Source organism: Malania oleifera, chromosome 5, assembly GCF_029873635.1.
Source record: "Malania oleifera isolate guangnan ecotype guangnan chromosome 5, ASM2987363v1, whole genome shotgun sequence".
Classification (NCBI taxonomy): Eukaryota; Viridiplantae; Streptophyta; class Magnoliopsida; order Santalales; family Ximeniaceae; genus Malania; species Malania oleifera.
Window position 1 is genome coordinate 21,262,954 of NC_080421.1, and position 23,949 is coordinate 21,286,902.

Sequence of the window (23,949 nt, forward strand, 5' to 3'; positions counted from 1 at the left end):
TGTAGCCAAAAACATGGAAATAAGAGATGTTTGGTCTATGATCATTCCATAATTCATAAGGAGTCTTATTTAGAGATTGTTTAATCAGAACTCTATTTAGAATATAACCGGTGGTGTTTGCAGCCTCAACCCAGAAGTGCTTGGGTAGTTTATGTTTGTTAAGCATAGTTCTGGCCATTTCTTGTATAGACCTATTCTTTCTTTCAATTACACCATTCTGTTGTGGTGTTCTAGGGGCTGAAAAGTTATGAGATATTCCTAATGAATTATAGTGTTCTTCCATACCTTGATTTTTAAATTCTTTACCCCCATCACTCTTGATTTTTGTTATTGTATATCCATTTTCATTTTGAATTTTCTTGCATAGTTTCATGAATTGTTCACAAGCTTCATCTTTGTGATCCAAAAATAGTATCCATGTAAATCTAGAATAATCATCAACGATAACAAATGCGTATGATTTTCCTCCTAAACTCTGAATTGGGTTTGGACCAAATAAATCTAAATGTAACAATTGAAGTGGCCTAGTAGTAGAGATTACTTTCTTCTTCTTAAAACTAGATCTTGCTTGTTTTCCTAATTGACATACATTACTGATTTTGTCTTTCACGAATTTTGTCTTAGGCAATCCTTTAACAAAGTCTCCCTTGACTAGTTTTGATATTAAGTCCATGTTTGTGTGCCCTAGTCTCCTATACCAAATCTAACTAATTTCATTCATAGCAGAGAAACATGTCACACATTGAGAAGTTAAGTTATCGAACCTGGTTGTATATACATTTTCATGACGATCAACAGTAAATAGAATGTTGTTATCAGCTTTATATTCAACAATGCATTTGTCATGTTCAAAGGATACTCCATAACCTTTATCACATAGTTGACTTATACTTAATAAATTATGTTTTAAACCATCAACTAGTAAAACATCATCTATAATAAGTGATGGATCATTACCAACTTTACCTACTCCTATGATCTTCCCTTTTGCATTGTCCCCAAAAGTGACAATCCTCCGTCCTTTGATGTGATGAATGCGAATTTAGTTTTATTCCCAATCGTATGTCGTGTACATCCGATGTCCATATACCATCTATCCTTTGAGGAGGATGATCTCAAGCATACCTACAATAGACATGTAAGTAGCTATTGTTGGTACCCATTTTTTCTTGGGTCCATAGTGGTTAGTGCTTGAATCTCCTTTAACTTTCCATACCTTTTAAATTTTAACATTCCTTTTCTTAAAAGGACAATCAAATTTTATGTGACCTATCCTTTTACATTTAAAGCATGTTATATATTTATAAGATTCTTTTGATGGAGTATAAGCTTTTGATTATGTTACAAAATAACCCATGTAAAGATGTTTTTGTTTCAAATTTTCTTTTTCATTAAAACCAAGTCCTTCTTTATCTAGGGAATTTCTCTGTGCCCCAAGAAGTCTTTCAAAATTACTTTGACCTTCAGTGAACTTATGGATAATTTTAGATTTGTCTTTTAGTTTTCTTTCCAATTCCTCAATTTTTAAATCTTTTTCTTTTATCATAGATGCATGAGACTCTTTTTTTTTTTTTTTTTTCAATAAGCTTTGAGAGTTCTTTTACTTTACATTTCAAATCAGAAATTTTCTTAGTTTTCTTCTCAAGAAATTTAAGAGTGTACAAATATTCTTATTACAATTCATTATAAGAAAGCATACTACTTTCATTTTTAGAATCACTGGAATAATAAGAAGATGCTGAGAAAGATGATTGTACCTCAAGGTCGTCATGTGCCATTAGACAAAGATTGACTACCTGATCGTCACCGGACTCAGTGTCTGAACTGCTTGTGTTGTGTGTGTCCCAGCCGACTTTTAGAGCCTTCTTTTTTTTTTTTGGATGCTTTCTTTAATTTAGGACATTTAGGCTTGATATGTCCAACCTCTCTGTAGTTGTAGCAAGTTGGCAAATCATATTTCTATTTCTTCTTGCTTGACTCTCCCCTTTCTAATTTCGAGTTCTATAATTTTCTGTCAAACTTCTTATTTTTCTTCAGGAACTTTCCGAACTTCTTTATTAACATGGCCATGCCATCTTCCAATTATGAGTCACTTCCTTCACTAGAGCTGCTAGAAGATACCTTAAGAGCTGTAACTCTCTTTGCTTTATTCTCCTCATTTTTCCTCTCATTTATAACTAGCTCATAAGTGATAAGCGATCTGATCAGTTCATCAACTGGCATCTCTTTCAGATTCCTTCCTTTGGCTATAGCAGTAGCTTTAGCTTCCTAAACTAGCGGTAGCCCTCTATGGATTTTCCTGATTAACTCATAAGTAGAGTAAGATCTACGAAGAGCATTTAATGAATTCGTGATGTGTGTGAATCTAGTGTACATGGATTGAATAGATTCATCATTTGTCATTTTAAATGTCTTATATTCACTAGTAAGCATTTCTATCCTACTATCGTTTACTTCCTTAGTGCCTTCATATGTTACTTCTAATTTTTCCCATATCTCTTTAGCAGTTTTACATGTCGTCACCCTATGAAACTCATTTACGTCTAGTGCACAATATTGAAGGTTTATTGCAGTAGCATTTATTTGAACATATTTCCAATCATCATCAGTATACTCATCTTCAGTCTTAGGTGCATTTACTTTATCAACTACTTTTATAGGAACATGATTTCCTTTAGAAACTATTCTCCACACATTCAAATCAACATTTAAAAGATATATACTTATCCTTCATTTCTAGTAGGTGTAATTTATTCCACAAAAAAATTGGTGGTCTAGTGGATGAGTGTCCCTTACTGAATAAGGTTACACCGATGTGTGCCATTGTGATCTTTTACAAAAATAATGGTTAAGTCTATGTAACCTAGTGCTCTCATACCAAATGTGAATTCCTGTGTAATCCCAAAAGAGGGGGTGAATTGGGTATTTTAAAATTTAATTCCTTAAGTTCTAATCTTGAGAACTTTTAGTTACACATTTGAAATAAAATTTACAACTAACTCAATGTTTCACAATTAATCAACTTAATGTGTGAATTTATCAAGCATAAAATTTTACCCAATTACTCACAAACATAACAAATGTTCAACACATATACAATAAGCGAATAATTTAAGCGCAAGCAGAAATTAAAAGGAGTTAAGGGTGAGAGAGATGCAAACACGATTTCTACAAGGTTCAGCCTACCCCGGCCTACCTCCTCGCCTTGAGCAACCCGCTCAAAGATTCCACTAATCCCTCTCCTTTAACTGGGATGAAGCTTCCTGTCACAGTCTGCTACTTACAAAAGGTATAGCTTCCTCCTCACCACGGTTCACAACCCGAACCGTTTATACAATATAATGATTAAAATATTTTTTCAAAAACTCAAATGCTTCTATTAAAGCTAGTGAGTACAATTGAAATCCTAGTACATACTCATATGATAAAACATGAAGCTCAATGAGTGTGTAAGATGTTTTCAATGATATTTGTGTATCAAAAAAATATATGATCTTTGTATATATATATATATATATATATATATATATGATAAAATATCATCAAAGATATGAACACAAGTCAGCATTTTTCAAAAAGATTTCTCAAGGCTATGTATTTTAAAATCCTTAGGATTTTCTTATCAAATGTTTTTGCAATAATATTATAAGATGAAATTTTTGTCTAAAATATAAACTTGAATATCTGCAAAGATTCAGACGTTAGCAAAAACCTTTCTCAGATAAACTTTTCAAGTAATAAAACAAGGATTTTTTCTTCTTAATAAAAATATTAGATATAAGAGTTTGAGAGATGATAAACCTTTGATATATATATATACATATATATTGAATCCACAAATAAATTACTTATTGATCAAACCTCAATCACCACGGATTGCTTGCAAGATATGTAGATGAATGCTCTTTAAAAAAAACTAAGATGATTTGCCCAAAGAATATGAATGCAGTAGAGTGTTGGCAAAGTCTTTGGAATGGAGACACACTTAGCACAAGATAACAAGATTAGTCTCTCTAAAGTGTTTCTTCTTGTGTCTCTAAGGTTTAGGGTATTTTAAATAGTGTTCTCACTATCAGATTAAAATCTGGCCATTGGATCATGAAGATTAAACATTAATCTGTTCGTATTTGCACTAAAACGCAATACCATGCTGTGACCTTCATCGAAAAGTAGGCACAGTCGTCGATGAGTGTTCAACACTCATTCGTTGACGCGAACATGAGTTTGTCAACGAGAGACCTATTTGAAATTTTCGGCTCCTAGTATTTTCTCGTCGATGAGAACAAACTATTCGTCACCGAGTGGCCTTCATGTGTTCGTCGACGAGGCCATGTGGTTTGTCGACGAGCCCTCCAAAAATTCATTCAACCTAGAAAAATGCAAATGAATCTTTCATGAAATGCATGAGTCCTAAGGTCTGTCTAGGGTATATTTGAGCTTCAAATTATATCATATGACATATGTAAATACACTCAATTCTCTATACCCATTCCAATTAAAGATCTTGAACTTGAAGTTTGCTTCTTCCTCCTTTTATTCTTATAGTTCCCTGGATTGAGCCAAGTGATATGTACTTTAGGTTTGTCATGGCTTCCATATCATGCTTAGAATTCATGCATTCTAAATCATGATCCTGTTCACAAACTCAACTTCACAAGTCAAATACCAAGTGATTTGTCACTATCAAAATAGGATTGGATTCATAGAGTCAACAACATTTATAGTCATTTGCTAGATCTCTTCTTATATTCGAATTGGCTACCTCAAACCCTATAGGCTAAGGAGGCATCATCATCCCTTTTCATTCTAGTACAAATTTAGTTTTCTTAATTCTTTAAAAAGGGAATGACTATTCCTAAAATTTATGGAGTCCTTAGTTTCTTAACTATGCTTTTATCTCGGTGCCCATACTTTCTTGGGTCTTAATGGTTTAACAAGAAATATTTCTTTTACTATCCAAACCTGTTTAGTTTTCAAAAATTTTCTCTTTAATGGACATTCAAACTTTATATGTCCCGTTTTCTTATATAGGAAGCTTGTGGTGTGAGTGTAAGCATTTGAGGAGGTGCTAGCATAGTCTTTAAAGGCTTTTACAAAGTGCCCTATGTAGAGGTTGTTTTTCCTTGTGTTCTCAACTCCATTGAATCCTATGCCTTCTTTATCCAAAGACATTCTTTGTGATCCAACAATTTTTATCAAGGTTTTCCTTTCCTCTAGTGAAATTGTAGATGATTTTGGCTTGATCCTCAATTTTACTTTTAAGACCATAGATTTCCGAGTCTTGTATATGGTTACCCTTTACTTGCAGCATTACTGGATCTTTATCGGTCATCTCTTTTTCTTCATTAGGTATTTCTTTATTATCTACGGTTTTAGTGGGGACAAGGTCACCATGTGTGACAACTTTCCATGCTTTCCAATCCATAGTTTGTAAGTAAATTCTCATCTGTTGTTTCCAAAAGGTGTAGTTAACACCGCAGAAGATTGGTGGTCGAGATGAGGATTGTCTTTAAGAAAAAAGAGATACACTTAGGTGTTTCATAGGGATCTTTATATAGCTTCTAACTTTAGATTTGCTATAAGTTGGCTCTAATACCAATTGAAAAGTAAGGCGTACTCCAAAGAGGGGGGTTGAATTGGGTTTTTAAAATTTTCTTTGAAAAATCTTTGTTTTACAAGTTCTTTTAGTTGAGTGTTAACCTCAAAAAACTTTCTTTTCAGCAACCACACAAACAAAATAATCAATAATCCTTTGAACTTTAACCAACAATCTTTCCAAGTTCAATCTTTTATATTAAAGACTAACTTAATTAGAATCAATGAATAATAATAATATCAAGATGATTTTTAGATGATCAAATAAATCAAGCTTACAACTTTCCTTTAGCAAAATAATGAATCTCAACACAATAACTTTGACTTGTGATATTCAACTTATAATAATTCAAATCAAGTTTTCTTTTTATATCATAACAAAGTTAAACTTTTCTCAAGATTAATCTCAGCTTTAACTTTCAGCACTTCAGAATTTTAATCTAATGCTTCAATTTATAACCAAATTCCAAAATCAATAATTCTCCTTAGCTATGAACAATGATAGCTTTAATATATGATTTCAATGATTCAATCTGAAGTGTTTCTTGTGAATAAATAATTCAATCACTCAAGATTTATCTCAGTTGTGCATTCAACAATCCAAATTTCAAGGCTTTATCAAAGACTCAATCAACTAATCAATATAGTTCTTTTTATCAATGTTCTAGCAATTCCCTATGAACAATCAGCTCTCAACAATTAATTAAACGTACATATAGTTAATATATTTGTAGTAAATTAAAGAGAGTAGGTAGAAGAGCTGCAGACTGTATTTTTACAAGGTTCGGTATAAAGCCTACGTCCTTGCCCCGAGCAACCACTGTGAGGATTCCAACTTTCTTTATTAGGCCAAAGTTACAACCTTTCTCCTTCTCGGGTGGAGTTCCCTCTCTAACAAGAATCCCCTCTCATTGGGCAACGATTCAATTCCCTGGACTGTTAAAACAAATCTCTCTCTAACAAGAATACCCTTTTTTTCTAGTCCAACGATTCAACAATCCTGAATTATAAAAAAAAAAAAAAAAAAATACAACAACAACAACAAGAGAAACAATTTGTGTACAAGCAACACTCTCAACAAAAGCATGTTAGTACAATTGAAAATCACAATATACTTCAATCAAAATCAATAAAGAAAGATGAAGCTCGAAGTAAATATCACTGAGGTTCTTTCTTAGATTGTAGAACTCAGTTAGAGCACAAGAACTGTGAGATTTAATTTAGAAAGTACTCAGCAATATCTTTCAACAAAGTATTCACCAAGAACTCTTTGAAAGTATGAGAATTAGATCAATAACTGCTTGTTGGTAATTGTTGGTGTGTTTAATATTTAGGTTTAACATGTATTTCTAGATAGAAAAAGTTAATTTTCGTATTCCCCAAGTTTCTTTGAATGTTTCCCAAGTTTTCAAAAAGTTTGGGGTCCAAGCAATCAGATTTGGAAACTTTCCCTCATTGTTATAAATTTGAAATCACGAAGGTCAGTCGCTAGATCCCAAAGGTCAGTCTTCTGTGCCTTTTAAATTTTATCGTATTTTGAAACAAAGAATGAGGTCAGTCGCCTGATCATTTAAGGTCAGTCAACTAATCCAATGTGTCTATTTAATTTTTATCAACATAAAATGTCAGTCACCTGATCATGAAGCATCGGTCGCTTGATCGTGCAAAGCATATGCTTTTAAAAACTTTTGTTTTCAAAAACTATTTAGCTTTTTTACTTGTCATATTGAATCAAGAATTTTGAAAATATTTTCCATGGGTTTTCAAAAATGGGTCTCTAAGTCAATAATGATTCCTATGAGCTTCATGCATCCATAAAATCGTTTGAAGTACTTACATAAAACTCTTTCAAGACTATAACTTTCTAAGCTCTAAGTCTTCATGTATTTGCGTTGCTCTTCAATGTCTTCATGTATTTTCTTTGATTCTTTATATTTTACTTGACTTCAAACTTCAATAGACTTTAAGCTTCATAAGATCTTGTAGTATTAAGTTCAAGCTTTTAACAGTCTTGTCAAACACTTGATATTGATCACTCGAGTCACTTGATTTTGATCTAAAAACACTTGAGTTACCTAAAACTTTACTTAACCAAATGTGTTAAGTTCATTTGATTTGTTATCATTAAAATAAGATTATAAGCCTTTTTAGACCAACAATCCTACAATCATATCACTATTTCCCATAAACATTAACACTATGACAAGTAGAGCATTTTTGTTGTTACTAATAAGCAAAAGGTAATGTGCTAAAACTAATCTACTGTCAGAATCTAGCTTAGTTTCAACATATTTATTTCATTTTAGAGTTTATAAATTTGTCTATCTGAACCAAACATCTTGAGTAACCTTTAGATTATGGCTGAATGATGTATTGATTGGGAAAGGTATGATTGGTGAAGCTATTTTTAAGATCAATAAGATTATGTTGTAAAGGTGTTCATGATGTTTTTAATTTGATATTTAAAAGCTTAAAATTTAACACCCATGAGTAAAATAAAAAAAAAGTAAATGCTAAATTTATGGTATTGGATAAGGAAACAAGAAATAATATAATGTGTAACTAAATAAACTAGAACAATAGTATAGTCAACTCAATAACAATTAAGAAGACAATGGAAAATATTCATTTGGTAAAAGCCATTCATATATTTTGATAGGATCATTCATTCATTTATTCATGTATTTATTTTTGCATGAGTCGCAATAAGCACATTGGAGTTGAAAGCAACGGTAGGACATGTAGATGGTGTACAAGCATATGATCTAAATTCATGGTATTTGACAACCTTCACCAGGTTTACTAGGTCCCGGAATATTAGTGCATGAAGAAGCCTCAGATGGGGGTACGTCTCCCCTTGGTAATTTCCCAAACAACAAATGAATATTGTATTTCTTAATTCGTTCCTCTCCATGCGAGTACCTTATTGCTGATACGAGTTGTAAGGCAATGAAAGTGAGAAAAATGGTGAGCACAAACAACCTTATAAAGGTGACTCCAAGGCGAAACCCCATTTTTTATGGTCACTTGACTACGTACCCTCCTGCAAGGTTAACTAAAGAGGTTAATTATAACTTCCATATGAGTTTGAAACAAATATTGAAAAAAAAGTAATTGACACTAAAACTAGAGCAAACACTTTTCTAAGATGTTTCGCAATATAGAGCTCGATCTTAAAAAATTTGCAGACATTGAACACAAAATATTTCAAAAACTCAAAGGATGTTTTCAAAAGGATACATAAACTCACCTTCTAAATGAGCTTCTTCTTCTCTGCTTCATATTTGAAAGGCTAACCATTTTTATACTTGAGGAGTTCTTAATTTGAAGAAGTCTAAAGGTCGTTAGTGACGTCAACCAAGTCGAGATTTTCAAATTATTAATTCCTTTTCTCCATTGACAACATAGTGCTTTATTTATTTATTTTTTATTGTTGTCTTTTGAGAAAGAATTCTATTCTTTTTTCCAACGAAAGGTATATATATTTGTTTGTTTCTTTTCCACCGACAAATCTATTGGTTTAACTTTTCTTTTTAAAAAAGTTTCATTTTCCCTCACTAGAGTAAATCTTTCTCTTGAAACTAGAATAATTATTTGCAGAAAGAAGCTCTCTTAAATTAGAACTCCTGCTGGTGATGCCTTATTGTGCAAAAATCCTAAGAAATGTATTCCGTATAATACAAAATTGTTTGGAATCCTTTAAGGCTTGGTTGTACACAATTTTTCTTCAAAGAGAGAGTAACTTCTTTAAGAAAAAACTAATGAGAAAAAAAATTATTTTTATCTTCCTACAAATCACTTAGACAAAGAAAAATAATTAATTCAAATTTGAAGTTTGATTCCATCACTAATTTTAACCAAAAGTGAGATAGTTTAGAGCAATTCACTATTTTCATTTTATTTCGAAAGGGGAAATTTTTCCCTAATATTTTTTTTTTTAATTACTCTCCAAATATTATGTCTCCCTTATAATTTTTCACTAGTGATTGACAAATCAGCCATCATTTTCTTAGCATGATAAAAATCTTTTTTTTTAAAGAATATTTCTTTTTGTCCTTAATTTTATTTGATTTTAGCAAATAGAGTGTAATTTCATGAAGATGTCATTTTTTTTATTGTTTGAGTCTTGTTAAAAGAAATTTGGAGTTAGAACAGGTCCCTCTAAACTAAATGATAATACTTCAATTACATTAACACATTTTTAGAAAACCAAATCCAGTTGATTGATTCAGCTAGACTGGCCAATCAATGTTATTTTTTAATAATTATTTTTTAATTTTATTTTTGAAAATGAGTTAGAATAGGTTTAATTCATAAAAACTAAAAATATGTATAAAATTAAAAAGTATAGTTTTTATTTTAAATATTCACTTGATCATTGTAATTATTGTTGCTGTTGTAGTTGTTGTCATTGTTATTGTTGTTGTTGCTGCTGCTGTTGTTATTACTATTAATGTTATTATTATTACTATATTTCTCAGAAAAAATATCCAAATGAAAGGAAATAATAGAAACTTAAAAAATAGCTTTATGTTTTCTTTTTCGTTGTTGTGTACAACACCCCCCCCCCCCCCAAAAAAAATCCCAAAAACAATAAAATTGCTTTTATTTAGAAAACCCTTATAAAAAAAATGTTTAAGCTTGAAGTGCTTGTATGATTCCAAGCACACAATTACATGACCTTGGTTTTTGAAGTCTAATTTTGGCTTATAATGAAATAAGGGAAAGATCTTAATGTATAGTGTCTTCTTTCCATTGTTCCTAAGCACAGTGAATATTTTTAACCCTCAATGATTGTATAATCGAGGGGAATTATGATCGAAACTAACGGGGTTAGATCAAATGAACCGAGAATTACCTAATCGGGTGCATGCCTAGCATTTTGGAGTCCCCACCTAAAATATGTTTTCAAAAAAATCAAAATTGTTTTGAAAATTTTCATTGATTTAAAAAATAGACCAAAAATGTAATCTTAGAAATCATATTAAACTCATGCATATTTTAAATCATTTTAAAATCACTAACACAACCCGATAACTTTTTTTCTAAACTTGTTTCATAAGCATGTTTCTTCAAGATCGGTAACACAACCTGATACCCCTTTTAAATGCTCATTTTCAAATTGATATTTTCAAACTAACTCTTTTCATCATCATCTTCCTTCAAAACTTAGAGATCTGGGGCCAACCCCTTTTAAAAAGTAGTGTTTTAGGATTTCTTAAGCCATGTTAAAGTGCTCTTCAATAGTAATGACGATATTGAACGACCAAAAAGGAATCCTTTCTTTCATTTTCATTTCCTTTCTTTCAAAGGCACACACATGAATTTGTGGTAATTATTCCATGAACAGGTGTTTATAAGGTTGCTAGTTGGCTAACCTTACTTGAGAAGGCTAGTTAATCAATTTGCCATACACACAAATGAACTCTCGCACCTAATCTCTAATTTTTTTACACTTATGATTTTTCTTTGTTTTCTCTTTCTTTAAAAAAAAAAAATTTGAAAACAAGGTTGTGACTGATGTCTTATGTGTTTTTTGAGTTCTTGTTTGTTTTCCCCTTTCTTGAGCCTTCTTTTGTAGGATTGTCATGCCAAAATCCTTATGTCGGTGCCCTAGATCGAATCCGACAATGACAATGAATCTTCTTATAGAAACATATTCAAAGCATTTTGTTGATGTTCGTTCAACTTGAACAAGCATATCAAAAGCAGACAATCAAGCATGAATCAATCAACAACCTAATGCAAGCACTTGATGATGAAATATACTCAAGAAGCAATCAAACAATAATAAGAACAAACAAAAACACAACTACAACGCCCAAGATTTACGTGGTTCGGCAATAGCCTACCTCCACGAGAGTAGCACTTGGGTTTTCACTATGATCAATGTCTCTCACCCCAATATGGTTATATAATGATTAATGCATGTAGACACCCTAATTTTAACCAGGCCTTTCCAAGGACACCTCATGTCAAAAGCTTCCCACACGGTTGTGGACCCCACACATCTTTGTAGGTCCCACACTGGTTGTGGACCCCATACATCTTGTAGGTCCCACATTGTTTGTGGACCCCACACATCCTTGTAGATCCCACACTGTTTGTGGACCCCACACATCTTTGTAGGTCCCATATGGCGGCTTGTGAGCCCCACATATCTCCATTAGGCCCCACATGTGTTGTGGGGCCCACATCTCCTGGTACGCTAGCTCGGATTCCTACATCCGATGCACGTTACCCCCTGGTACGCTAGTTTGGATCCCTATGTCCGATGCACGTTACCACTTCTAGCATGCTTGCACTTGCTAGCTCGAATTCCTATAACCCTCAAATGGCTCATGAACCCCATATGGCTTGTGGGCCCCACATATCTCCATTGGGCCCCACATGTGTTGTGGGCCCCATATCTCCTAGTACGCTAGCTCGGATTCCTACATCCGATGCACGTTACCCCCTTTGGTACGCTAGCTCCGATTCCTACATCCGATCCACGCTACCCCCTGGTATGCTAGCTCGGATCCCTACGTCCAATGCATGTTACCTCTTCTGGCATGCTTGCACCAGCTAGCTCGGATTCCTATAACCCTCAAATGGCTCATGGACCCCACATGGCTTGTCGACCCCACATGTGTTGTGGGCCTCACTTCTCCAAGTACGCTAGTTTGGATCCCTACATCCGATGCACGTTACCCCCTCAGGTACGCTAGCTCGGATTCCTATATCCAATGCACGTTACCCCCTCTGGTACGCTAGCTCGGATCCCTACGTCTGATGCACATTACCTCTTTTGGCATGCTTGCACCTGTTAGCTTGAGTTCCTATAACCCTCAAATGGCTCGTGGACCCCACATATCTCCATTGGGCCCCACATGTTTTGTGGGCTCCACCTCTCTTGGTACGCTAGCTCGGATTCCTATATTCGGTGACGTTACCCCCTTTGGTATGCTAGCTCGGATCCACATATCCGGTGCATTGCTAGCTCGGGTTCCTATAACCCTCAAATGGCTTGTGGACCCCACATGGCGCGTGGGCCCCACACATCTCCAATGGGCTCTGCATAGCTTCTAGGACCCTCATATTATTATTATTATTATTTTATTATTATTTTATTATTATTATTATTATTTATTTAATTTGTCAAATGCAAGCATACTTTGTCCCCATCATCACTCACCACATGTCATGTTTCCTCCCTTTATCATTCTTTTCATGCCATATTTCTTTCATCATTCTTCATCCCATACTTTGTTCCCCCCATCATCACTCACCACATGTCATGTTTCCTCCCTTTATCATTCTTCTCATGTCATATTCCCTTCATCATTCTTCATCTCATACTTTGTTCCCCCCATCATCACTCACCACATGTCATGTTTCCTCCCTTTATCATTCTTCTCATGCCATATTCCGTTCATCATTCTTCATCCCATACTTTGTTCCCCCCATCATCACTCACTACATGTCATGTTATCTCCTTTTATCATTCATCCCATGCTAATTTCCCTTCATCATTCTTCCCCCCATACTTGGTTCCCCTCATCATGACTCCCTTATGTCTTCTTTCCCATGCTTGCCCCAAGCTAAGTCTATAAATAGCCCTCTCATTCCAAGCACAACGGAGGAGAGTTCTTGGTGGTGATAAGGAGAAGACTTCAAATATTGAAGTTTTCTGTTATAAGTTTGTGAAGCTAGTTTTTCTGAGTGAAAATCAAGAGGTCGACTGATCTTGTTTCCTACCGGTGCTGAGTTACCCAATTTGAAGAAGGCACTCCGTAGTGCCTCGAGTCAGAGCTTGAGAATAACTCTCGGGAAGACACTGTAGAGCGGTCCTAGTAGACTCACCAATAGGAAAAGAAGACCGAAGCAGTGGAAAACGAAAGAAGATCAAACGGTTGACTGATCTCGTTTCCTACCGGTGCCGGGTCACCCTATTTGAAGAAGGTACTCCATAGTGCCTTGAGTCGGAGCTCAAGAACAACCCTTGGGAAGACGCTGTAAAATAACCCCTGCAGATTCATAGATAGGAGAGGAAGATCGGAGGAGAAAAGACGATAGGTAAAACCAATGAACTTTCTCTTCCTATGTTACATCTCCGCCCCCTTTCCCGAACAGGCCTCTGCTGTTTTATTTGATTTTATTTCTTTTTTTTTTTTTTTAAATAGCTTCTTTTTAACCCATAAAAAAAAAAATTTCATAAAAGACACAAAAATTCAGAAAAATTCTCAAAGAAAATTCACAAAATTTTAAAGCTTTGAAACTTATTTACATTTGAAAATTTTTGAAGAAAATCCAAGAAAGTTTCCAACATGTTTGGCAAAGGTTAGATCTGTTTCCTTACATTCAAAATTTTCAAAAATACATTCTAAAGTCATATCTTTAAAACTATGATTTTCATGATTGTTGTCTAAAATTCTGTTGTATTCGGAAGAACATTGGAAAACCCCAAAAAATCAATGGTCTCGACCAAGACCTTAAATTGGTTTTCCCCCAAGTCGGTGAACGTTTGACCGGTTCACCATTCTTGGACTAGTTCACCCCGGTTTTCTCCATTTCGCTTCTATATTATTATTGTATCCATAAAATTCACAAAAATCACGAAATTTCCAAAATCTCAAAAATGTTTTCACATTTTGATTTCAACTGGTCTTATTTGTGTTATTTTGAAAGTTCGGGAAAAATCGAAAAAATCACAAAAATCATTTTCACACTTAGGAAAAATCACAAAAATATCTTTAGGCACATAAAATCATTTCAATCCCGAACAAATTTCAAAAAACTTCTTGGAATAGTATATTTCCTAGTTAGAAAAACCTATAGATTTTAAAACTCTCGGGAGCGTATTTTGTCTCCTATTTTTGATTTTACTTCCCGATGATTGTAACCAAGGGCATTGACTCTTCGGGATATTGGATTGCCCCGGTTCTGAGGGAATACCTATGAGGTATTTTCATTTTTTTTATTTTTGAAAGGGGTTAGTTTTTAAAAGGCTTATCAAGTTTATTTCAGGGATAATTTTTTATTAATCTGGTACCGTTCGTAAGAACGGGCGCGTAGGGGGTGCTAATACCTTCCCCTTGCGTAACCATACTCCCGAGCCCGACTCTGGTGATGCAGACCGATTCTACCCCTGACGGGGTAGCAATGAAGTGTTCTAACCACACTTCAAAAGGTTAGTGGCGACTCCTTCACACATGTTTTCCACAGGAAATCACATTTTCAAAATAAACATTCATTTTTCCTAGTTTGCAAGCCAAACCCATTTTTAACCAGAGATTGGTTCTCTCGGCCGGGTCCGGGACGTTGCGACATTGCATACAAAAGTTTTATACTATAACTAAATACATCTATAGCAATCCCCCAAAAGAAAATCCTCCAGATAAGACCAATCTCCAAGCCCCCAAATTGAAATCACAAAATTTGCACCGATAGAAATTGTCGATGGTTTATAGCAGGATAAAACACCTTGCTTTTGTCCCTTTGTCCTTGGCATAATGCAGCCTTCTCTAGTAGATGTGATCTACTCTAAATATAAGCCACATCCCCAATAATCTCCACCTTGGCGAATATTCACTAACTCACTCTAAAAATGAGCAACTCGAAAGCTATCCCAAGTATAGGAGTTCAGTTGTGTAATAATTAGCCCAAAGGCCAGATCGTCTCCTCAGAGAATGCAGTTTAGTTCCAAAATTTGTGTAAACCCAAAAGAAAATAAGAAAAAAAAAGTTTTAGTGAACACAGTTCAGATTCGGTTTCCTGGCATTTTTGAGATTTTGTGATGAAATTAAAACAATGTGAAATTTAAATTATGAACCTAACATGCACTAAATTAAAGACAAGAAACGGGAAAAAGACAGAATAAAATAAACGATAATAAAATTAAATACGGAAAATAATCCTATACTTAATCATTCAAATAAGACATGCAACCCAAAAATTCATTAATCAAATATGAACTAAATCTAGAACTTAAAAAAAACGCAAATTAGAAACTAAACGTTAATAAAAATAAAAAAAGAAATTAAAAATTCCAAGACTTTAATTAACACACCACCCTGATGAGCAAAATATTAACCTAAACAATTTTAAAAAAAAATAGAGAATGAAAGAGAGAAGAGAGAGACAATAATCTTAAAACTAAAAATTCAATGCAATATTAAAGTTAAACCAACATCCAAGTAAATAAAAGTAACAAAATTAATTAACCAAAGAGAAAAGAGAGAGAGGGAGAATGATTAAACTTAACAAGATTCCAATCGAATGCTTATAAAATAAATAAACTTCAATACTTGATTAAATAAAAAAAAAAACAAATTTCCAACTATTTAAATAACATTCAAATAAAACTAAACAAAGATAATAAAAAAGAGAGATGAGAGATGGAAGAGAGAGAGAGAGTAAGCAAGCCGTCAGAGGAAGAGAGATTGGAGCTGCTTTAGGGTTGCTCCCACGCAGCAGCCACAGGCACATGCATAGCAGCTCTTGGGTTGCTCCCCTTCCCTGCACACAGCAGCAACACCAGGTAGCAGATGAGAGAAGCAGCAATTGAAACAAACCAATTCGGACAGCAACGACACGACAAAGGCATGGTGGAGCACATAGTAGACAGTAGCACGCAACTATGCTATCGGGTTGCACAAAAAGGAAGAGAGAGAGCTTGAGAGACATATAGAGATGAGAGGAGAGAAGGCGAGATAGAAAAGCGCTAAAAAAACAAAGAGAAGAGAGGGAGAGAAGGGCAGTGAAGAGAAGAGAGAGAGCAGCGAGAGAGAGAGAGAGAGAGAGAGAGAGGGGCCAGTGAGGGAGAGGCCAGACAACTTTTAAAACTCCCCAAAAGCCTTACTCCCTAGTGCACACACGAGCTTCACATGCATTGTTCCAGCACCTACACGGCCAGCTTGTTATTTTCACTTCCAAAACTAGCTTCTTTCATGTCCTCTTCACAAGCCCACACACACACAAATTCTTCAAGAGCCCATTCACACACACGACCAGTATAGCCTCACTCGCATGGCCTCATGATCTGCTCACTTGCACACATGGCACGTTCACTTATCAATTAGCCCCATAGAAAAAAAATTTCTTCGACTTTAATTTCTACAAATTATCCTGTAATAATAGACTACAAATATCCATAAATTATCGAATAAAATTCCAATTATTGCAAATTGAGCTAAATACTAAAATATTGAACATAATTAGGCATTTAATTAATATTATAATCTTTAACGCATGATTCTAAATGCCTAATTACACAATTTTAAAGCGTAATCACATCCCATAACTAACGTTTTGCTAGTCTTTAGCAAATAACATGAATGAAATCTAGGGTGGTACCATCAAACACCAATTTTAGTGAATATTATATGAGTGCACATGTAACAAAAATATATCATTTCACATAGAGGAATATCGTTAGATTACACACAAGTACATTCATGCACAACTTCGAAGCAAGTCACTTATGCAAGTTTCATCATTATATAGCCATCAAGAATAGTATACTCACATAAGGTCAACTAGCAATTACAATTCAGAGTTAATGTAATCATATAAATTTGAGTATAAACAGGCGAAATCTTGAGGTATGTGTAATGTGTATAACTTGTTACACCCAGGATACCGGTGGGCACCTACAGAACAGTTGTTTTGACTCGACCTAACTAATATACCCTAAAAAACACTCAAAAAGGATGACTTCACTCGTCATATGTGAGAAGGAGTGTCATGATCAAACATCCCACATGTTATAAGGAACAAATGCTAAATGTATGGAGTGGACTAGTCTGAAAAGGATCCAGCCTATTTGTGAGGTGTCGGGTCCTTTACCTTAGCATCTTCTCATCTACCCGCCATATTCAACCAAGACAACCCTAGATCAACTTATTCACAAACCAGACGTGAATACATCTGAGGCATTAGGTGATTGAAAAGTATTTATATATGGAGAACATGTGTCATTTCCATGACTTTTTATGGTATTTGTGTGGAACATGTATTAATTGTTCAGCCCATTCTGGTGCATTTCTATTTCTCTTATTTTTTCTTATGCTCTTCTTCAATTTATGTTTTTTTCTTGGTCAATTAGGACAATCATTTCACTTCTTTTATTTTCTTCATACCACCCATGTGAATTGAGCTCGAATAGTAGTCCATGAACTAAGTCTATTTCTAGGGGTGCCTCAGCCTTCACATCTTGAGTAGGCTACAAGACCTGGTTTCTATCTCCTCGCTGGATGTCACCTCTAGGCTAGCAAGTCAAAAATCCAAGACTAGTGTAAAAAGAGTATTCAAAAAAAAAAGGGAAAGTTGAGTTTCATAAACTCTAAGCGGACATCAAAAACTCAAAAGAACAATAAATGACTCAACAATACCTTACAAGGTGTCATAGTCACCACGGGTGCTCTCTCAGTCCTCACAAGGAACCCTAAGTGTAACAAATGACATGAATGTATATATTCAGCCTCCTGAGATACCATGTAAATACAAATGTTTATATAGCCAAATTAAAATGAATGAACAACCAACCAACCTTCATAGAGTAAAAATTCCTACATTAGCAATGAAAAAGAGAAACTAAACATAAATAACCCACTACACAACTTAAGTGTGTAATTCCTAGGTTATATGAAAGTACTAAAGCGTATAAGTCAGTGTTAATTATGACCTAACCATCGATATTCAATTCTTTTTTAATTAATAAAAACTCAGTAAGTGAAAGCGCACAATGTTACATGCAAATTTTCACCCCCCCCCCCTCGGTGCCAACTAAAGTGGAACATTGTCCTCAATGTGAAAGCATAGGGAAAAAAAATTGTGCACGAGGGAAATAAGCTAATGAAAAAAAAAAAAAAAAACAGATAAGCACTACCAACTAAGGTAATAGAAAAAGAAAAGAAAAAAGAAAATATAGAAACAAATAAAACAAAAAGAAAAAATAAAAAGAAAAGTAGTAAGAGAGAAAGGTAAGAATACTCCCATAGGGTCTTACAGAAGCAAGACCTCTTCATTTGGATTGAAGGGAGTCATGAAAGACTTGAGTCATTGCCTATTGACCATGAAGCTGTTACCATTCTTTGGATCCACAATGTCTACTAGGCCAAGAGGGTGAACGTGTTTAGTGATGTATGGGCCACCGCATCGAGACTTCAGCTTCCTAGGAAACAAATGTAATCTCGAGTCGTAAAGAAGAACTTGCTGATTCGGGAAAAGGTGTTTGTCCTTGATTTTCTTGTTATACGACAGCTTCATTTGTTCCTTCTCTAAGCGAGCATTATCATAGACTTCCCTCCTAGATTCTTCAAGCTTACATACCTGTAAATTTCTCAAACCTTTGGCATCATCAAGTGAAAAGTTAATCTGTTTAGTAGCCCATAATGCACGATTTTGAATCTTTATGGGTAAATGACGTGCCTTACCATAAACTAATCTACAAGGAGACATCCCTAAATTTGTCTTGAAAGCGATCTGGTAGGCCCAAAGTGCATCAACCAGTTTTTCCCAAAGTGCACCAACCAGCTTTTCTAACCAGTCTTTTCGATTAGGATGAACCATTTTCTCAAGTATGATCTTGATCTCTCTGTTGGCTAGCTCATTTTGACCATTAGTTTGAGGGTAGTATGGAGCTGAGACCTTATGGGTAACTCCATAATTTTGCATTAGTTTTTCAAATGGTTTGTTACAAAAGTGCAACCCGCCATCACTAATGATTGCTTTGGGCATGCCAAAATGTGCAAATAACTCCTTGAGAAACTAGATGAAAACCCTATGGTAATTTTTCCTACAAGGTATAGCTTCCACCCATTTTGAAACATGATCCACAACAACTAGAATATATGAATTTCCAAAAGAGTTTGGAAAAGGTCCCATAAAGTCAATTCCCTAACAATCAAAGATTTCAAGAGTCAAAATATGAGACACAAGCATTTCATTCTTTTCTGTGATTTTCCCTAGTTTCCGATAGACCTCACAAATTTTACAAAAATTCTTAACATCTTTGAACATGGTAGGCTAGTAGAGTCCACTTTGAAAAATTTTTAAAACAGTTTTCTTTGCAGCAAAGTGGCCTTCACACGCTCCACTATGACAAAAATGCATCATAGAAGTGAATTCATCATCAGACACACATCTACAAACCAACTAATTAGAGTAGTATTTAAACAGATATGGGTTGTCAAAATAATAATGTTGTACCCCTACAAGGAAATTACACTTATCCTGAGTTAACCAATGTTCTGGTATTCGGTTGGTGACAAGGTAGTTCACAATATCAACAAACCACAGAGTGTGTGACAGTGCAAAAAGATGCTCATTAGGAAAATCATCATTTAAGGGAGGAAGAGATACAAACACATCGGGTAGCTACAAACAAGAGAGATGGTTAGATACAACATTTTCTACTCCCTTTTTATCTCGAATGGTGATGTTAAATTCTAGAATAAGTAGAATCCATCTGATTAACTTGGGTTTAGTATCCTTCTTTGCCAACAAATATTTCAATGCAGAGTGATTAGTAAAAATAATGACAAGTGATTCGACGACATAAGAACTAAATTTTTCTAAAGCAAACACAACCGCTAACAATTCCTTCTTAGTGGTAGTATAATTTTTCTGAGCATCATTTAAAGTATGACTCACATAATAGATGACAGACAACTTGTTATCAACTCTTTGACCCAAAACAACACCAAGAGCAAAGTCACTAGCATCAGTCATGATTTCAAATGGCAAGTCTCATCGAGGATGTTGCATAATGGGTGCAATAGTGAAATGTTTCTTCAGTGATTCAAAAGCTTATTGACATTCAGCATTCCACAAAATTTCAGTGTCATTTTTCAATAAAGTATACAGTGGTTTAGCAATACTACTAAATCCATGAATGAAACGCCTATAGAAGCTAGCATGACCAAGGAAAGAACGGATATCCCTAACTGTCTTAGGGATAGGTAACTGGGAAATTAGCTCTACCTTGGCCCTTTCAACCTCTATACCACGCTCAAAAACCAAATGACCAAGTACTAAACCACTGCTTACCTTAAATTGACATTTTTTCCAATTCAAATGAAAAACCTTTTCTTCACATATTTTTAGAATAGCAATCAAAATTTTCAAACAAATATCAAAGGACTTACCAAACATAGAAAATTCATCCATGAAAATTTCACACATATCATCTAACATACAGAGAAAATACTTATTATGCAGTGCTAGAAAGTAGTAGGTGCATTGCATAGGCCGAATGCCATTATGCGAAAGGCAAAAGTATTGAAGGGACAAGTGAAGGTAGTCTTCTCTTGATCCTCAGGTGCTATAACAATTTGATAATAACCAAAAAATCCATCCAAGAAACTATAAAAGGAATTACCAACTACTTTTTCGAGTATCTCATCTAGGAAGGGTAACGGGAAGTGATCTTTTCGGCTAACCGAACTCAATTTATGATAATCAATGCACATTCTCCAACCTGTTACTTTCCTAGATGGGATCAACTCTCCATTAGCATTTTCAATTACAGTCAAACTAGATTTTTTTGGAAGTACCTGTGTCTAGCTTTCCCACTTACCCTCGGAGATCAGATAGATGATGTCGGCAGCTAATAATTTCAGCACTTCTTTCTTTACCACCTCCTTCATGATTGGATTCAGTCTCCACTACGCATCACGAACTGGTCGAGTGTATCCTTCCAGGAAGATGTTGTGAGTACAGATCGAAGGGTCGATACCCTTGATGTTTGCAATGGTTCATCCTATTGCCCCTCGATGCTTCCTTAGTACCTGCAATAACTTAGTTTCTTGTTTAAGAGTACGGTGAGAAGAGATTACCACCAGGAATGTGCCCTCTTCTGGACCCAAGAAAACATACTTCAACTCTTCAGGCAATGGCTTTAGCCCAAGTATCAGAATTACTTCTTTTGATGACTTCATAACTTCTGGCAGGCCAATAGCTTCAAACATTGGCTTACGCCAACTACTCATGTAACTCACATCCAACAAGTGAGGGGAACCATCTATCTCTATGAATTACCCCTACGATTCTAGCAATTCTCTAATCAAGGAAGCTTTTTCATCAAACACCTCAAGATGTTCAGAAGAATCATTTTCAAATGCACCATCAACATGAAGTACTGATAACAACTCTGAAATATCCAAATCATCTATTACATTAACTGCATGTGCTTTTGCATCATCACACCCACTTGACATCTTGTGAGCATTGAACATGTTCATCTCCATTGTCATATTTCCAAACGTGAGCTTAAGTACTCCTCTTCGATAATTAATTAAGGCATTGGAGGTAGCAAGGAATGATCACCCAAGAAGAGTAAGGGTCTAGTATATGGTGGAGGTAGGCTGCTACATGTCCAAAACAACAAAGTCCACTGGGTAGTAAAATTTGTCAACTTGAAAAAACACATCTTTAATAATGCCTCGTGGAACTTTTACTGATTTGTTTGCCAACTATAGCATCATGGATGTTTTCTTCAGCTCACCTAAATCCGAATGCTCATATATTGAAAATGGAAGCAAGTTCACATTACTCCCCAAATCAAGTAAAGCTCTCCCGATACGAGATTCAGCAATTGTCATAGAAATAGTGGGAGAACTAGGATCTCTATGTTTTTGAGGAGTCTGACTCAATATCACCGCATTGATTTGCTTAGTCAAGAAAGCCTTCTTCTTTACATTCAATTTTCTTTTCATTGTGCATAGGTCCTTCATAAATTTTTCATATGCAGGAACTTGCTAAATGGCATCCAAAAGCAGGATATTAATCTCCACCTACTTGAATATTTCTTGAATCTTAATGTGATACTTATTCTTCTAACTAGATGTCAACCTCTTAGGATAGGGTACCACAGGTTGATGCTCTTTAATAGTCTTATCCTTCCTATTACCCGACTTCTTTGAACCTAAGCTTGCCTTAATCTGATTTTTCTTTTGCTTCATCCGTCTCAGTTGGAACATCAAGTGTTAGAGCGACTGTTTGGTGATCAATGAATATTTCAGCATGGGAAAGTTTTTTTCCGCTCCTTAAGGTAATGACGACCTTTGTTGACTCAAAAGAATCCCCTGAAACATTATGCACTGGTTGCTATTATTGTCGATATACCTGGGGATTAGGTTGAGGTTGTGCTAGAAATTTCCCTTTTTCTAAAGCATTTAACTATATACTCATCTTATTAATAGTGTCTTGTAGTTTATTTATGGTCTGATTGTTATTTTGCATAAATTGTTGAAGAGTGTTTGCTATCTGTGCTACGCCATCATCAGAAGGTTTCTGTGATGGAATAAGAGCTAAATTAGGTTGAAATTTTGGAGGTGCATAGCTCTAAAAGATCTGTTGCAGCTGATATTGCTGTTGAGGAGTTGCAATTGGATGATATAGCGGTTGCGGAAGTGGTGCATAAGATTGAGGAAGTTACTGATATTGTGAGGAAGATGGACCGGACTAATGATTCCTCCTTGAGAAGTTCATGTGATTCATCCATCTTAGATTATAGGTGTTCGAGAATGGCTGATTTTGAGATTTGTTGATCCAATTTGCTGATTGCATCCGATTAGATCTACTCTGCTACTATACTGGTAAAAACGAACAATCCTTAATTTTATGGTCAAGGGTCTCACAAATAGAACATACCTCCACTGATTTCGCACCTTTCACTTTCTCTAATTCCATAACCTATAGTTTCTTAGACAAGGTAGCAACAAGAGCCTATAGATTATTCTCCTCTTTGACCTTGTATTTACCTCCACCAACAATTGTTTTGAGAGGTTGTGCTACCATTGGTGTCCAACCATATTGTGTGTTCCATTGTTGGGCACTTTTAGCTAAGTAATCAAAGAATGATAGAGCCTGATCTGGTTTCTTGCTAAAGAACTCTCTATTGCACGTAGTCTGGACAAATTGTTTACATTCAGGGGTAAGAGTAGTATAGAAATAATTGACTAACCTCCAAGATTCGAATCCATGATGTGGACATATATTCATCAGATCCTTGAACCTCTCCGAACAAGCCTAGAAGGTCTCGTCACCTTTCTGCACAAATTGACTGATCTGCTCCTGCAAGTATTGGGTTCTCTGTAAAGGAAAGAATTTGTGTAAGAACTCACGCTGCATTTTAGCTCAGCTAGTCATAGAGTTAGGTCTTAAGGTGTTAAAGGATATTTTTGCCTTATCTTTCAAAGAAAAAGGAAATAAACGAAGTTTGAGATACTCATCAGTTCCAGCCTTATTAATGAAAGTGGTACAAACCAACTCAAAATCTATCAAATGTTGATATGGACCCTTAGAATCCATCCTGTGAAACTGGGGTATCACAGATAACATACCATGCTTAATTATGAAGTTCGGTGC

The 23,949-nt window shown here is 35.0% G+C and overlaps 1 non-coding gene across 1 annotated transcript; it reads left to right on the forward strand.

The window, feature by feature from the left end:
• Positions 1-23,557: 23,557 nt before the first annotated feature.
• Positions 23,558-23,663, forward strand: LOC131156816 (small nucleolar RNA R71). The gene has a single exon (XR_009137086.1). It is a non-coding gene; the product is annotated as a small nucleolar RNA R71 (small nucleolar RNA).
• The last annotated feature ends 286 nt before the right edge of the window (positions 23,664-23,949 follow it).